The following is a 16476-nucleotide window of genomic DNA, read 5'->3' as shown; positions in this document are numbered from 1 at the left end:
TGAAATAATAAGCCTGGAATGTTTTTCCATTTCTTTATGTTGTCTTCAATTCCTTCATCACTGTTTTATAGTTTTCAGAGTACAGGTCTTTCACCTCTTTGGTGAGGTTTATTCCTAGATATTTTATTACTTTTGAAAATAATTTCTGTAAATCTTTTTGTTATTGTTTTCTTAATTTATCTTTCTGCTTCTTCATTATTGGTGTATACAAATGTAACAGATTTCTGTAGATTGACTTTACCAGTTATAGCAGTTTTTTGACATTCTGATGAATTTTCTATATAGAATATCATTATCATGTCATCTGCAAATAGTGACAGTTTGACTTGTTCCTTGCCATTTGGATGCATTTTGTTTCCTTTTTGTTGTCTGATTGCTATGGCTAGGACTTTAGTACTAGGTTGACTAAATGTGGTGAGAGTGGACATCCTTGGACAGTGGACCTGTTCCTGTTTCTCTCTGTTGACGATGGTATTAGCTGTGGGTTTTTCATTTATGGCCTTTACATGTAGAGGTATATTTCCTCTAAACGTACTTTGTTGAGGGCTTTTATCATGAATGGATGTTGCACTTTGTCAGATGCCTTTTCTGTTTCTACTGAAAGGATCATATGGTTCTTATTCTTTCTCTTACTGAAGTCATGTATCACACACTGATTGATTTCTGAATATTGAACAACCCTTGCAACCCAGGAATAAATCCCACTTGTTTGTGGCAAATTGTTTTTCAATGTATTTTTGAATTTGATTTCCTAGTATTTTTTTTTTTTTGAGAATTTTGCACCTCTGTTCATCAGAGATATTGACCTGTAGTTTTGTTTTATTTTGGTAACTTTATCTGGTTTTGGTATCAGAATAACACTGGCCTTGCAGTTTTCCTTCCTTTTCCATCTTTTGGCATAGTTTGAGATGAATAAGTATTATCTCTTCTTTAAATGTTTGGTAGACTTCACCTATGGAGCCATGTGGTACTGGACTTTTGTTTGTGGGTTTTTTGATTACTGATACAATTTCTCTTTTGGCTATCAGTTTGCTCAAATTTTCAATTTCTTCCTGTTTCAGTTTTGAAAATTTATATGTTTTTAAGAATTTATCCATTTCTTCTATGTTGTCCAATTTGTTACCATATAGTTTTTTACAATATTCTCTTATAATTGTTTGTATTTTAGTATTATTCATTGTTATTTCTCCTCTTTCATTCGTAATTTCATTCATTTAGGTCGCTTCCCTTTTTTTCTTGTTAGGTCAGCCTAGAAACATCAGTTTTATTGATTTTTTTTTTTTTCAAAGAACCAGCTTCTGGTTTCATTGATCTGCTCTATCGTTTTTTTGTTTTGTTTTGTTTTGTTTCTTTTTTCCCCACCTCCTTGTTTTGTTTAGTTTCTATATCATTTATTTCTGCTCTAATATTATTTCGTTCTTTCTACCATTTTTATGTTTTGTTTGTTGTTCTTTATCTAGATCCTTTTGGCGTAAGGTTAGGTTGTTTATTTGATATTTTTCTTGCTTCTTAAGATAGGCCTGTATTGCTATAAACTTCACTTTTAGAACCTCTTTAGCTGCATCCCAAAGATTTTGAACCAGTGTATTTTCCTTTTCATTTATTTCAATGTACTTTTTAATTCTGTCTTTTATTTCCTGCTTGACCTATTCAATGTTTAGTAGCGTGTTATTTAATCTCCATCTACTGGTGGTCTTTCCAGACTTTTTCTTGTGGTGGACTTCTAGTTTCACAGCATTGTGATCAGAAAATATACATGATATGATTTCCATCTTTTTTAATTTGTTGAGGCTTGTTTTGTGGTCTAAGTGATTTATTCTGGAGATGCTCCATGTGCACTTGAAAAGAATGTGAATTCTGCTATTTTAGGATGGAATGTTCTGAATATATCTGTTAAGTCTATCTGGTCCAGTGTGTCATTCAAAGCCATTGATTATTTCCTTGTTGTGCTGTTTAGATGATCTGTCCATTATTGATGTAAGTGGGTGTTAAATTTCCCTACTATTATTTTATTATTATTGAATAATTCCTTTATATTTGTTAATAACTGTTTTATGTATTTATGTATTTGGGTGCTCTCATGTTGGGTGTGTAAATATTTATAATTGTCATATATACTTGTTAAATTGTCTCCTTTATTACTTATTATAAAGGGTCTTTCTTTGTCTCTTGTCACAGTCTTTGTTTTAAAGTCTATTATGAAAAAAATAAAATAAATAAAGTTTATTTTGTCTGGTATAAGTATTGCTACTCTGGCCTTCCTTTGACATCTATTTGCATGATAAATATTCTTCATTGTCTCAGTTTCAATCTGCAAGAGTCTTTAGGCCTGAAATGAGAATTTGTAGGCAGCATATTTTTTTTTAATTTTTTAAAAATTTTTATTTACTTATGATAGTCACACACAGAGAGAGAGAGAGGCAGAGACACAGGCAGAGAGAGAAGCAGGCTCCATGCACTGGGAGCCCGATGCGGGATTCGATCCCGGGACTCCAGGATCGCGCCCTGGGCCAAAGGCAGGCGCCAAACCACTGAGCCACCCAGGGATCCCTGTAGGCAGCATATTGATGGGTGTTGCTTTTCTATCCATTCTGTCAACCCTATGTCTTTTGATTGGAGCAGTTAGTCCATTCACATTTAAAACAACTATTGAAAAATAAATAAATAAATATAAATAAATAAATAATAAATAAAATAAAACAATTATTGGTAGGTAAGTATTTATTGCCATTTTTTTACTTGTTTTGTGGTTGTTTCTAAGATTTTCCCTGATCCTTTCATGGGTTTACTGGTTTTCTTTAGTGATATATTTGGATTTTTTTCTCTTTATTCTTTGCATATTTATTAGTGGTTTTTGGTTTGTGGTTATCATTAGGTTTGTATATAACATCTTCTGCATATAGCAATCTATATGAAATTGATGGTCATTTAACTTGAACTGATTATTTACTCTTCTCCTCCAATGTTTTAGGCATATGGTGTCATAATTTACATCATTTTATTTTGTGAGTTGACTGATTTTTTTTACAACTATATTTATTTTTACTCCTTTTGTGTTTTTTACCCACATACTGTCATTTTTGGTCTTTTCTTTCCACTGTAGGAGTTCCCTTTAATATTTTTTAAAGGACTGGCTTAGTGGTCAGGAACTCCTTTAGTTTTTGATCATGTGGAAAATTCTTGATCTCATCTTTTATTTTGAATGATAGCCTTGCTGGATATAGTATTATTAGCTGTAGGTTTTTCTCATTCAGCACTTTGAATATATCATGCCACGCCTTTCTGGCTTAGAAAGTTTCTGCTGAAAAATCCACTGGTAGCCTTTAGAGGTTTCCTTTGTATGTAACTGTCTCCTTTTGTCTTGCTGCTTTTAAGGTTTTTTCTTTATTGCCATATTTTGTTATTTTAATTATAATATGTCTTTGTGTGGATCTGCTTTTGTTGAATTTGTTGGGCATTCTCTGTGCCTCCTGGATGTGGATTTCTGTTTCCTTCCTTTTATTAAGGAGGTTTTCATCTATTATTTCTTCAAGGAAATTCTCCACCCTCCTTTCTGTCTTTTCTTCTTCTGGGACTCCTATAATACAAGTGTTATGTTTGATGGAGTCACTGAGTTCTCTAAGGCTATTCTCATTTTGCACGATTCCTTTTTTTTCTTATTTGTTCAGCTTGATTACTTTCCATTACTCTGTCTTCTAGGTCATTAATTCCTTCCTCTGCTTCTTCCAGCCTGCTGTTCATTCCATCAAACGTGTTTCTCATTTGTTTTTTGAGCCCTTTATCTCTACTATGTTACTCCTTATCTCTGTGTTGATCATCTTACTTATGTCCTCCACTCTTTTCTCAAGTATCCTTATGATCATTGTTTTAAATTCTCCATCAGGCATGTTACTTATATCTGCTTCACTTATATCTCCAGCTGTGGCCTTGTCCTATTCTTTCATTTGGGACAAATTCCTCTGTAATCTCATTTTGTCCAGGTTTCTGTGCCTGTTTCTGTGTGTTAAGGAAATCAACTACATCTCCTGTCCTTGAGGGTAATGGCTTTATGAAGAAGAGGTCCTCTGGTGCCCTGCAGTGTCTCCTGTTCCTCAGGGCCTGAAACTTCTGGGAGTGTCTCCCGTGTGTGTGCTGTCTGCTCTGTTGTTGTGTCCTGGCTGCTTTATCCTTCAGACCAGTAATCTGCAGAAGCTCTCTTTGCCTGTTGTGGGCAGTGTTTGGTCCCTGGGTTGAATGTGGTGTGTTTTAACTAGGGATGTTCTGGTCTGCTTGTGAAATGAGATGTGTCACTGCCATTGGATTTGAGGCCTTGCAAAACTTCCAGGTCAAGAGACAAGATGTTGGCAGGGTTTGAGCCAGTCTTTGGAGTGGGAAGGAGAGGTCCACCACACTGGACTAAAGCAAGAGTAGCCAAGAAGGGCATTTCCACCAGAGCATGGGAGTACGGGGTTTGATGTAAGCAAGTTAGGTAGAGTGTGGGTGCTGTGCTGGTTCCTATAGGTGGCTCTGTTCTCTGTGCTGAGGGGTAGGGGAGAGAAATGGCCCTGCCAGATCCTTTGTTCCTAGAGGGGTCTTTCTGTGAACCCTGCCTCTCTGGGATGCACTCTGAGATGAGCAACTGACTTTCCTACTGTGTGCTCCAGGCACTCTTCAGATGGCTGTTTCTATACTGTGAGTCCATGAGCTATTTGTTATACCTTTTCCCCAAGAGCAACCTCAATGTCCTCTGAGCTTTCCCTGAACCAAGCATGCTGATCTTTAAAACTTTAAGCTTTAAGCCCCATTGGTTGTAAGAACTCATGAAATTTGGGTAATCCTGCTTTCCAAGCCAATTGCTATGGCGATTATTTTCCCCGTGCCCTCCTCTGTGTGCTACTCTGCTTTTCACCCTCTTCTGCAATCACAGCTCTTTCCCCACCTCAGCGGCCAGGATTAGTTTCTATCCTGACTATGGCTCTGCACTTCCTACCTTTTTTTGATGTGGCCTCTTTAACGTTAGTAGATTTGGCTACTTGATTTCTCAACAAAGACTGACTTTCCCAACTGGATTGTATTATGACATTTTCCATAAATGGAATAAGTTAAATCTATTACTCTGAGGTTATAGTAAAAGGGATTTAAAACCTTTTAATGGCTAATGTTTACAATATATAATACACAGGAAAATGTATCTCACTACTATTTAAGTCAGTCATTTTTTAATATCAAATTTAAAATGAATAAGAGAGTGTATATTTCAAAATCCTTTCACATGGTATGCAAGCAAAAATGTTCCATTTAGAACATGAGGACAGGAGGGAAATCAAGACATATTTTGTCTAATTAACAGTTGATCGTGAGCCTGGCCCTGTATGTTACTTGCAAAAAGCTAAGGATTCATAATAAACTTCTAAAATCTCCACACACAAAACCAAACATGTAGGTTTTGTGATTGAAACTTTCGAAGATTTTATTTTGATGAGCTGTTATAAGGGCAGGTGTCCTAGCTACTGTGAAATAAGTACAGGAAATGCAACATAATGATAAGGATCTAACTGCCATAATGGTTATTCTTTTGCATCTAAATTATGCAGTCACTAGTCATTCATAGAGGCTGCATTCACACATGGTAAACCACAGTTGAGGATCTAGAAAGGTTTGTTTTGAGGGTTTAAACTAAATCATCTCAGGGCTACAGTGACTGATTGGCTGGGCTCAGCACCACCTGTTTCAGTTATCAGAGCAGCTGAGGTGAAGGCCTAGGCAAACAATCAACCTATGAAAATTAAATATATATGAAAGAATTTCTGGCTGTAAAGCAGTGTGAACTGGATATATATTATAAAGTTGATTGAACTCCCCTTTTTAGCTACACAAGAGTTCTCTTATTATAAAAATTGTGTTTTGCAACAATCACCTGCCAGTGGAATATTGAGCCTCTGACCTAAATTTTAAAATGCAGTCTTGGGAATTATGTTCTTACCTGTTTATATGCCAGTTAAAAATTCTGACTGTGATGACATTCTGGTCACACAACGATTATATACACATGATTCTAAATACCCAAAAATAAACAAAAGCTCTTGATCAATGATGCATGCTACCACATAACCAAATATTTTCCAAATATTTGTTACTAAAAAGATGAAGAAAATTGTGATTTCATTTCATTTAGTACCACTTTGGACACAACTTAGAAAAATAAAAACCTCATAACAACAACAACAACAACAACATAAAACACCATATAATTTTGATTTAAGCAATTGGTAGCAAAGAATTTGGGAACCACATTGTAGTGACACCTAAGGAATGAAATCTCTTTTCCAGTCCTGTTACACTCAATTGGATAGAAACCTGACTTCACCTTCCTAGATGTATTTTTTCTTTTACATTTACCTAAGTACTTATTTTTAAGAAAAAATATCAGGCTTTTAAAAAAATATTTTATTTGTTCATGAGAGATACAGAGAGAGAGAGAGAGAGAGATAGGAAGAGACACAGGCAGAGGGAGAAGCAGGCTCCATGCAGGGAGCCTGATGTGGGACTCAATCCTGGGTCTCCAGGATCATGCCCTGTGCCGAAGGTGGCGTTAAACCACTGAGCCACCCAGCTGCCCAGGCTTTTTAATATCACAGTTTTTTTCAATGGAAAATGAATTCAATAATTAAATATATTACATGTATTTTCTAAGTTGAAATTCAACAAACTATTGATCCATTTCCTTGAGGAGACAAATACATTTTATAGTGTTTTCCTCTTATTTTGCCCTGACTATAGGATTAAGGTTTTTAGAATTATAAACATAAATCACCTTTTTAAATTAATCCTCTTTTAAATCTGACTTTTTAAATATCAAGATGTTGCAATAAATAGCATACTATTTTGTACAGCAATTTTAAAAATATATATATTTTTTATTAAATTACCATCAAACTAGCTGAGTATTTTGAAAGCAAATACATAGAAAAAAATTGAACATATTTGTTCATTATTCTCTGACATCCCCCTACCCCTAGATCATTTCTCTGACCTTCTCTGTACTACTATGAGCCCCAAGAGGCTAATGCCAATAGGCTGTATCATTTACTGCCCTTACCTTAGGCTTTCGATTAGATTTGGTTATTTCAACAGACTTTCTCAACCAAGACACTACTGACACTTTGGTTGTATCATTTGTTGTTGTGGTTCTGGGGGTCTGCCCTGTGCATTTTAGGATGTTTAGCAGCACCATGGCTTCTACCCACTGGATGCACCTCCTCCCTCTATAGTGGCAATCAGAAAATATCTCCAGACATTATCAAATGTCCTGTTGGTGGGACAAAATTGCCCCTGTTGAGAATCATTGTGTTAATAAGAAGAAGTAACAGGGGATGGAAGAGGAGAGGAGGAGAAGTGGTCCATGTACTTAGATCTACCCCAGCCCTTACTAGGTAATGGCTTTGCCAGTAGCTTTATTCTTCTGTTGTGACTTTCACCTCAAGTCCCTGTTCAAGGCTATGTTTCTCTCTGAATTCTCACAACAGTAACATCATTCCATTTCCTTGCCACACCACTTCTCACTGTTGCCATTCCTTGGATAATTTACCAGCCCTTGATAGTTCTTTAAATCCTGACACTAATCAAACTCTCTGCAGCCTGTTTCCTGCTAAGTTCTTGATGAACAAAATATTTTTGGAAGATGACTTACATGCCCAGTAAGCACAATATTTTTGCTTATCACTAATTGAAGATCTTTCTCATCCTTCCTCACTCTGTCTCTCTGTCTCTATCTCTCTCTTCCTTTATCTAACTCTTGATGCACATTCAATAGACAACATTGCAACATTAACATCATTTGGACTGTACTACAATCTGCATTAAGATTTCTTTTCAGAAAACATTCATCTTTTCATTTCTTGTATGATTAAATACTCTTCCCACTCTTTATAAGGCTTGGTGTTCATTCTCATGTTCTCAGAAAGCTTTACCATCCATTCTAGTCTACTCTGATTAGGGTACCACAATGAACTATATGTTTGTGTCCTGTCCAAAAAATCCTATATTGAAATCCTAATCCCAATGCAATGAGGTTTGGAGATGGGGCCTTTGAGTGGTAATTATGTCATGCAGGTAGAGCCTTGGGGTAGGCTTAGTGCCCTTATACAAAGAGGCATAAAAGGGCTTCCTTCCTTTTTCTCTCTCTCAACCATATCAGTTCCATGTATTACATATAAGATGAAATTTGTCTAGTCCATGAACAAGAATTTGTTGAATATATATTAGAGCCATAACATAGTATTCAATACATTTTTTGAGTGAATCAAAAAGTCACTTCTTTTGAAGAATGTACAAGTTAGGAAAAAGTTTAAATACATTATGTAAAGTACATCATTGAATGTTATCTAATAGATTTGATATATTGGTGAGGGCTGGTAGTTGTTACCTATGGCAAGGTAGCAGACAAATCAGTTATTGGAACACAAGGTCAATTGAGCTTTGGTGGAAAGAAGATAGGGCTAGACTGAAGATCAGACCTTTACCCAGTAGGACAGATCTCTGATCCTAGATGATAGCTATTCATATGGGCTTGACTTATACAATGGAAGTTAAAGTAGAAATGTGCTGCTTAGCTGGCTCAAAGTAGCTTAAAAGCAAATTGTGACCTCATAGTGCACCTAGATAAGGCCACAAGGTTGATTCTAGATCTTACCATTGGTGAAGAAGGAGTTTCTTTTTCTTTTTCTTTTTCTTTTTTTTTGAAGAAGGAGTTTCTAATCTACTTCCACATATCATCTGGATTTGCCCACAAACTTTGATGGGAATGAATCCATACATAGAATTATCTGAAGTTGAGCTTGAAGACAAAAAGATTTAATCACTTCCATTTATTAACATATTTAATTTATATTTATTAATAATTTGCTAGATAATCAACATCATTCCGTGTGCTGAGGATATACCAGTAAGTAACATAAATACCTTTATCACAACCTTATGATGCTTACATACTAATGGATATGTACTGACATAATTCTTATACTCATTTGCACAGTGTTTTTCCTGTAAGAAAGAAAGAAAGACCTCAGCTAAAACTATCATATTGAAGATTTTTATTTTGTCCTAATTTGCTCTTAGATAATGTGATTTCAATTTACATTTTATTATTCTTTTGAGTCTTTGAAACTGTATAGGACTAGCCATGGAAAACTTCAAATAAGGAAAACATGAGTTTGGTTACATTTTATTGCCTTTTTTTTTTTTTAAAAAAAAAAGCTTTATTTATTTGTTTGTTTGTTTGTTTGTTTAACTTATTTGAGACAGAGAGAGACAGGCAGCCTGAGCAGGGGGAAAGGCAGAAGTAGAGGGAGAGAAAGTGAGAGAGTCTCTCAAGCAGACCCCACACTGAGCACTGAGCCTTATGCAGGGCTCAATCCCACGTCCCTGAGATAATGGCCTGAGCAGAAACTGTGTTGGGTGATCAACTGACTGAGCCAGCCAGGAGCTCCTACATTTTAGTGTTTTTTTTTTTTTTTTTTTTTTTTTTTGCCTCTTCTGCCATATGGCATTTTCCTGTAAGAAGCCAAAAATAATAATAATAATATAAAAGAAAGAAAAGAAAAATGTTACAGTTTGAAGGTTAGGGCCTACCAGTTTTGAATCTGGAGTATGCTACGTAATAATTGTGTCTTGCCATCTAAATGTCTATAAGACTCAATTTTCATGTTTGTAAACAGACTTGGAAACTGAGACTGCTACCGAGGAGAGATCAGCAGGACAGTACTGTTGTTCTGTTTCTCCCAACCCTCTATGGCTGCTGGACTCCCTCAAATGCTCTGAGAAACCAGGAGAAATGGAAAAATTTCAAGTTGCAAGATAGATTCGAATTTTTATTGATAAACTTTTTTTTTTTTTTTTTTTTTTGGATAGCTAAGCTTCTTTTTTAGCACTATGTTAAGAGCTTGAAAGAAAAAAGAAAAATATGAAGGTGCATGTGATTTTCTAGATAATGTATATCTCTTCTCTTTTTCACCCACCTATACAACTGAACTCTGAGCTTCACTTAGTCGGTATCTTAGGAACAGATTATGCTATTTTAACAAAAAGTAAAAGTCTCCTTCTGAAGGTGAAGTTTTCCAGACCAGCTCATTTATTTTGTGGCAAAGATTACCATCACACGTCCAGTGCTTTATTTGCCTGGAGTCAATTCCTGTGGTTCCCATAGTTGGAAGGCAATCAGAAGAAGTAGGAAAGACAGATGCTGGTCAAGGCTAACCATTACTCGGCAGCAGCAGCTTCACATGTTTGAAATCATGTTGTGGCTTTTTTCAGTTTGATTTTTATTGTCTGTTTGGCCCAAACACTGCCACTCTTGTTATGAAGCTAAGGATCATAAAGACCAGTGTTCCTTAATATCACATTGCTTTAATACCTCATTGTTAGAACTAATTCCATCCATAAATCTCTCAAAAGAAGGAACATATTGTAATGACACTTAGGAAAAATTTACAGCTTACGGGTACATTGCTGATTTTAAAGAATACCATTCTTAGAGTTTCACTTGTTTTAAAGGAAGGTAAAGCTTACCCTTCTGAAGAATTTACTGGTAATTCCAGAGGCATGCCACTGAAAATGTGATATATCTCATGCACGAGTGATACACAGATAATCCCCTGTCCCTCAGTTCTTTTTACCTGGAGATTGCCCTTCTCAAAAGTATTAACTCAAATAGCATATCTGTTTGTGAAGTTGGAGTAACTTAGATAGTTCAGAAGCAAGCTTTCCTTCCTGTTAGTTGTGTGGCCTTGAGCAGATTGTCCAACCTCACTAAACCTCATTTTCTGATTTACAATTGGTGATTGTAAGAACTGTGAAGAGGCTGATATTTTCCCCTAATTGCAAGGTAGCATATTAGCATGCTTCGTTTTCATGGATTCTGGCTGAAAACACACAACTAATGAGTCAGAGAAAAGGGACAGTTTATTATGGCAAAACAGTAGCCAGATAATCATTTTTCCTGTGCTCTTTTCCCAAGCTTCAATTCCCACAGGGCAATGCAATGAGGGCTTTTGAGAATCTAGAAGTGGAAAAGACTTTTATATTGACATTTAATCATCCAGTATCATCTTTTAAAGAACAGTACTTTATGCCTACTCTTAGTTTTTATTTTGGAATACAGACTGTCTAGTTAAATCGTTCCATGTACGTGTGTATAAATGTGTGTGTACATACACACACACATATGGAAAGATGGAATATATATATATTTTCCATTTATATACTTTCCATATATATGCCAGGGTTAGTCAGGGAATTTATCTGTTTCTTCAAATAGGGGCAAATCTCAGAAGGCCTAAATATCTTTGTAGGTTTCTAAACTCACCAACATCCCTTCTCCAGAGGTACCTGGTGCCTCTGAGCCCCAAATCTTGTGGATTCTGTGTCAGGAAAGCCTCACTTGGGGTGTCTGGGTGGTTTAGTGGGTTAAGTGTCTGACTTCAGCTCAGGTCATGATCCTAGAGTCTTGGGATCCAGCCCTGCAGTGGGCTCCCTCCTCAGCAGAGAGCCTGCTTCTCTCTTTTCCTCTGCTACTCCACCTGCTTCTCTCTCTGCTTGTGTGCTCTCTCTTTATCAAATGAATCAATGAATGAATGAATAAATAAATAAATAAGCAAAATCTTAAAAAAAAAGAGTAAGCCTTACTTATTGGCTTCTTTCTTGCAGACCTCAGTTTTATTTTTCCCATTTTCTAAATCAATCAATGCTTTCCATCCACACTCTGGCTTCTAGAAATTTATTGATATGCCATATTTATGGTTACATCTATTCCCTTTTTATTTGTTTTTGTTGATTTATGCCTGTTTTGTTCCATCACTCTCATTTAAATCAATTTTCAGGAGGAAGCACAGCTTAATAAAAAACTCATATAAGCCTGTTTTTAGAAGTCTACAGTCTGAGATATGTGGAAGTGTTCTTATACTATTTTTAGTCCCAAGTTATTAGCTTACATATACAAACCTAATGTAGAAGATTCCATGGCATTTAATTATTTTTCCTTGGATTTTTCTCTTCTAGAGGTTAAATTTTTTTTTTCTGTTGAAAGCTTGTGACACAAACACAATTTTTCTGACTCCTCTAAAGGATCATAATGATTTATGATTTATCTTAAATGATTTATTATAATGATTTATCAGAGAGAAGTCAATATCATGTGATCTTATGTAAAATTCTTGTCCTGACTAATTGCTGCATTTTGTGAAGAAATCTAGATGCTTTTGTAAAAATCCAGTGTGATATTACACATATTAAAATTATTTGAATAGAACATATATTATATAAATATGATTAAAGGAAAATATCCTATATAACTTAAAAGTTTAAAAGTGCTAATTTTTCTGAATCACCAGTTGATTGATTTCTCTCCAGTTCCTTGATATTCTTCTTAAAGTATAAAGTTCCAACTTAGATGTAGTATCTTTAAAAGAAACCTACCCTCTATGTTTTCATTCATTCCATTAATGTGTTGCATTCCAGTATTGTGTCAGTTTTTGAAGTACATGTGGAATTCCCTTTTAACAAATACCATTTCAATCTCCAGTTCTCCAAAAGAGAATATTCCTAGGCTTCAAAGCATATGAAAAGAGAGTATGACAATTCAAATACTATTTTACTGACTTGGATACAGCAATCTGTATTAAATGAAAAATTCTCTTCACAAGACATATAGACATATTCAGAAATCCCTGTCTACCTAGTGATATTTTAAATGTAAATTGTATCCTTTAAGTATGAGGTATTGCAGATAATTGAAGAGAATAAACTATTATTGGATATTCCATATTCTGAATTATTACTTTAGATTAAAATATATGCTCGTATGCATCTGTAAGACTATTGACAGCATGGGGTGCCTGGGTGGCTCAGTCAGTTAAGCACCGGCCTTCGGCTCAGGTCATGACCCAGAATCTGAGGATTGAGCCCCACATCAGGGTCCCTGCTCAGTAGGGATTCTGTGTCAGGAAAGCCTTACTTGGGGTGCCTGAGTGGTTTAGAGGGTTAAACCTGCTTTTCCTTCTCCTCTACCACTCCACCTGCTTGTGTTCTTTTTCTGTTAAATAAATAAAATCTTGAAAAAAAGTCTACTGACAACAATTTTGCTAAGAAGATAGTTGAGACGGTCAAGAGTATTGACAATTCAAAAGACATGAATCTGGAATTTAGAATGTATTGAACTGAATCACTGAATAAATCATTATCTAAATTCTAAAAGTGTTCTGGAATGTTTCACCATAGCTTTTCTGCTACAAATGCATCACATCTCAAAAGTGGTGAGAATAGCCTCTCAATGTTACTATTCAGGTCTGTGGCAGTTTTGAAACATGGTCACAAAATCTTTGACACTTATTCCATCATGCTGTAGAGTCTATGTCACCTAACCTTGAAATTGGGCAAGCTAGTGATTGCTTCAACCAGTAGAATATGGTACAAATAATGCTATGTGACTCTAAAACTAACTCATAAAAGGCCATATGGTTTTGTCTTGTTATCTGAAACACTCCTTCTTAGAGCCCTGGGTCATCATGTAAGGTGTCCTACTAGCTTGAAGCAATGCCATGAGAAAGCCCATGTTCACAAAAAGACCACGTAGACATTCTGGGTTGACAGTTCCAGCTAAACCCAAATTTGAGTCATCCCATCTCTGGCACAAGATAATTGTTTGAAAATGTGTCTATATGATTCTAGTCTCCAGCTACTCAAGTTACCTACAACCATTTTAATCTTTTCATCTAAAACCCTAGACATCATGGAACATAGACAAGCCATCCAAACTGTGTCCAATCTGCATTTCTGACTCACAAACTGTAAGTATAATAAAATGATTAGTGTTTTGCTACTAAATTTTGGGATGGTTTATTTTCTAACAACAGAAAGTTAGATACCCAACTAATCTTAAATCATCAATGACCTTGAATTTCATTCTTTGCTGTATCAAATTCAAGCATAGCATTGAATTTTTTTTCAAGATTTTATTTATTTATGCATGAGAGACACAGAGATAGAAGCAGAGACAGGGAGAGAGAGACGCAGGCTCCTCACAGGGAGCCCGATGTGGGACTCAATCCCAGACCCTGAGATCACGCCCTTAACCAAAGGCAGATGCTCAGCCACTGAGCCACCCAGGCGTCCCTAGCATTGAATTTTTTAATCAATCACTTTGCAAAAGTCAAGAGAAGCATAACAAAATATCTTTTGAACTCAGGATTCATGCTACTGCTATAGTATTTAGTAATAAATTTATTGGACATGCATTTTTTGTGAGCACATTTCACACTTTAAAATATTTATTTATTATTTATTTATTTTAAATATTTTATTTATTTATTCAAGAGAGACACAGAGAGAGAGAGAGTGCGGCAGAGACACAGCAGAGGGAGAAGCAGGCTCCAAGCAGGGAGCCTGACGTGGGACTGGATCCTGGGTCTCCAGGATCACACCCTGGGCTGAAGGTGGCGCTACACTCCTGAGCCACACGGGCTGCCCACTTCTAAAAATCTGGACTCAGAAATATATGTACTTTTCTGATGTATGAAATAAATTATACTCATAAATAATAGAATGCAAATATTTCAAATTTTGTAACATGGATAATCATGTATCACTTACAAAATAAATTTAAGGGGCACCTGAGTGGCTTGGTCAGTTGAGTTTGTACTCAATTGCTCACCAATCTTAAAATTAGACAGATAAGATCAACATAACATCCTTATTATTTTTCACAATAAATAGATTTAAGACTTCTTCCTTGGCTTTCTATTAGCTAAACACTTTTGGGGAAGAAAATTGATACTATACTCAACTGACTTTATGTTCCAAATCTCTGTCCTAAGGTACTAGGCATTAGGTGACCTGTTCCCCAACTTAAGAGCCATATTGTGGTATCAGGGAGAACTTGATTCTGAGTCTGGATTTAAATCTCCTACTTACTATTAAAAAAAACACAAACACATCCCAAAATGTCTTTTGTTCATCCTCCCATCTACCGCTTTCCATGTGTTTATTGATATGTCTCCCAAATTACACATGAATTTGTTCTGGGATATGCTCCATATTTGTCCCAAATTTAATATATAAAATCTTCATTCCCCATGAAGTACTGAAAGCAAGATATTCTGGGTAATAAGCATTCCCACAAAGATTCACCCCATAGGGGTTAAATTATATACAAATCTTTTGTCAATAGCTTTACTAACTTACAAATACGAAATAAGTTAAAATGTGAATTTTGTTTTCAAAATATTTCTTGAGTCTATATTTAGCCTAGTTTCACCACCACTCAAATTCACGTTCATATTATGTCTGACATGGATACTTCAATTGTTCCTTCAATCGTCTCCAGGCCTCCACTCTGGCACACTTTCAGTCTGTTCCCCACAACACATCCAGAGCAAAGTTTTTTAACATGCAAATATGATGATTTTTATACCCTGTCAAAAATCTTTTATTGGTTTTCCATTGTTCTTAAAATAACTTGACCAAGAGACTTTCTTTCATATAGTTCAGCCGCAAGGTATCAACAAAGCCATGTTGCCCCCACATTCATTCTTTTTCTTTTCACTGGAGATAGACCAGTCTCCTTTCAGTCCCCTACTCCCTCCAGCCACTTATTTCTCTTGCACATTTATTTTGCCTAGGTAGCTCCTATTCATATTAGATTTCATGTCAAGTATCACTTCCTAGGGTAACTTACCCTGGCCAGTTTAAATATCTCTATTTTCAGCTCTTACCATAGCAGCTGTATCTCTTGCATAGCACAATATACCAATATGTTTACATTTATTCTGTGGTATTTTTAGGAGGATCTCTCTTCTCTAACAAACTATAAACTCCAGGAGGGCATTGACATGTCTCTTTTGCACATTGTTGGACACCTAGAGCCTGGATGAGTATACACCTCAGAGTAGGAACCATTTCCTGACATTCATATTCCTTATTGGGTACATTGATTCCAACCTCATGGAAGTGACACTTAACATTTAGGTCTTGCTTAAAAATGCCATAAAAGTCCTCTCTAATTCTACACATTACATGTTTTTTTTTATTTTTAACATTTAATAAGTTACTTCTGAAATCTTTAGAGTTATAGAAAAAAAATGAGGTAGTGAATTGCTTCTAGAATAATTTCCTTTTAGAGGCCCTGACTCATACCCTCAGAGCTATTTATTGTACTGGACAATAGTTTAATAATATAATTCCCAACCTACCAAATTCAGTGCACAGAAAGCCTACAGTTATTCCAAGTTACATCACACCAAGCCCAGATCAGTTATGTTCAGGCATTTTTTATTTTGAGGAGAGTAGAAGATGAAGTTGCCTATCCCAAGTATTAAATCTATCTCAATCTCCCTTCTGTGATTACATGCTTGAATAAATAACAGGACCAATAATAACAATCATTTTAAAAATAACAATCTTAAGATGCTGGAAAAATCTTAATCTGGATTTCTGGAAATTAAATAA

General features: G+C 35.6%; 1 long non-coding RNA gene across 1 annotated transcript in view; it reads left to right on the top strand.

Annotated features, from left to right (window-relative positions):
* Positions 1–8644: 8644 nt before the first annotated feature.
* Positions 8645–16476, top strand: part of LOC140638062 (uncharacterized) — a 49196-nt gene continuing 41364 nt past the window's right edge. Inside the window, exons 1-2 of the long non-coding RNA XR_012035187.1 lie at positions 8645–8923; positions 13758–13820. This is a non-coding gene — a long non-coding RNA (uncharacterized lncRNA). The remainder of the gene's footprint in view (positions 8924–13757; positions 13821–16476) is intronic.

The sequence above is a fragment of the Canis lupus genome, chromosome 8 (genome assembly GCF_048164855.1).
Source record: "Canis lupus baileyi chromosome 8, mCanLup2.hap1, whole genome shotgun sequence".
NCBI classification, from domain to species: domain Eukaryota; kingdom Metazoa; phylum Chordata; class Mammalia; order Carnivora; family Canidae; genus Canis; species Canis lupus.
This window is presented reverse-complemented; position numbering and strand designations above follow the sequence as displayed.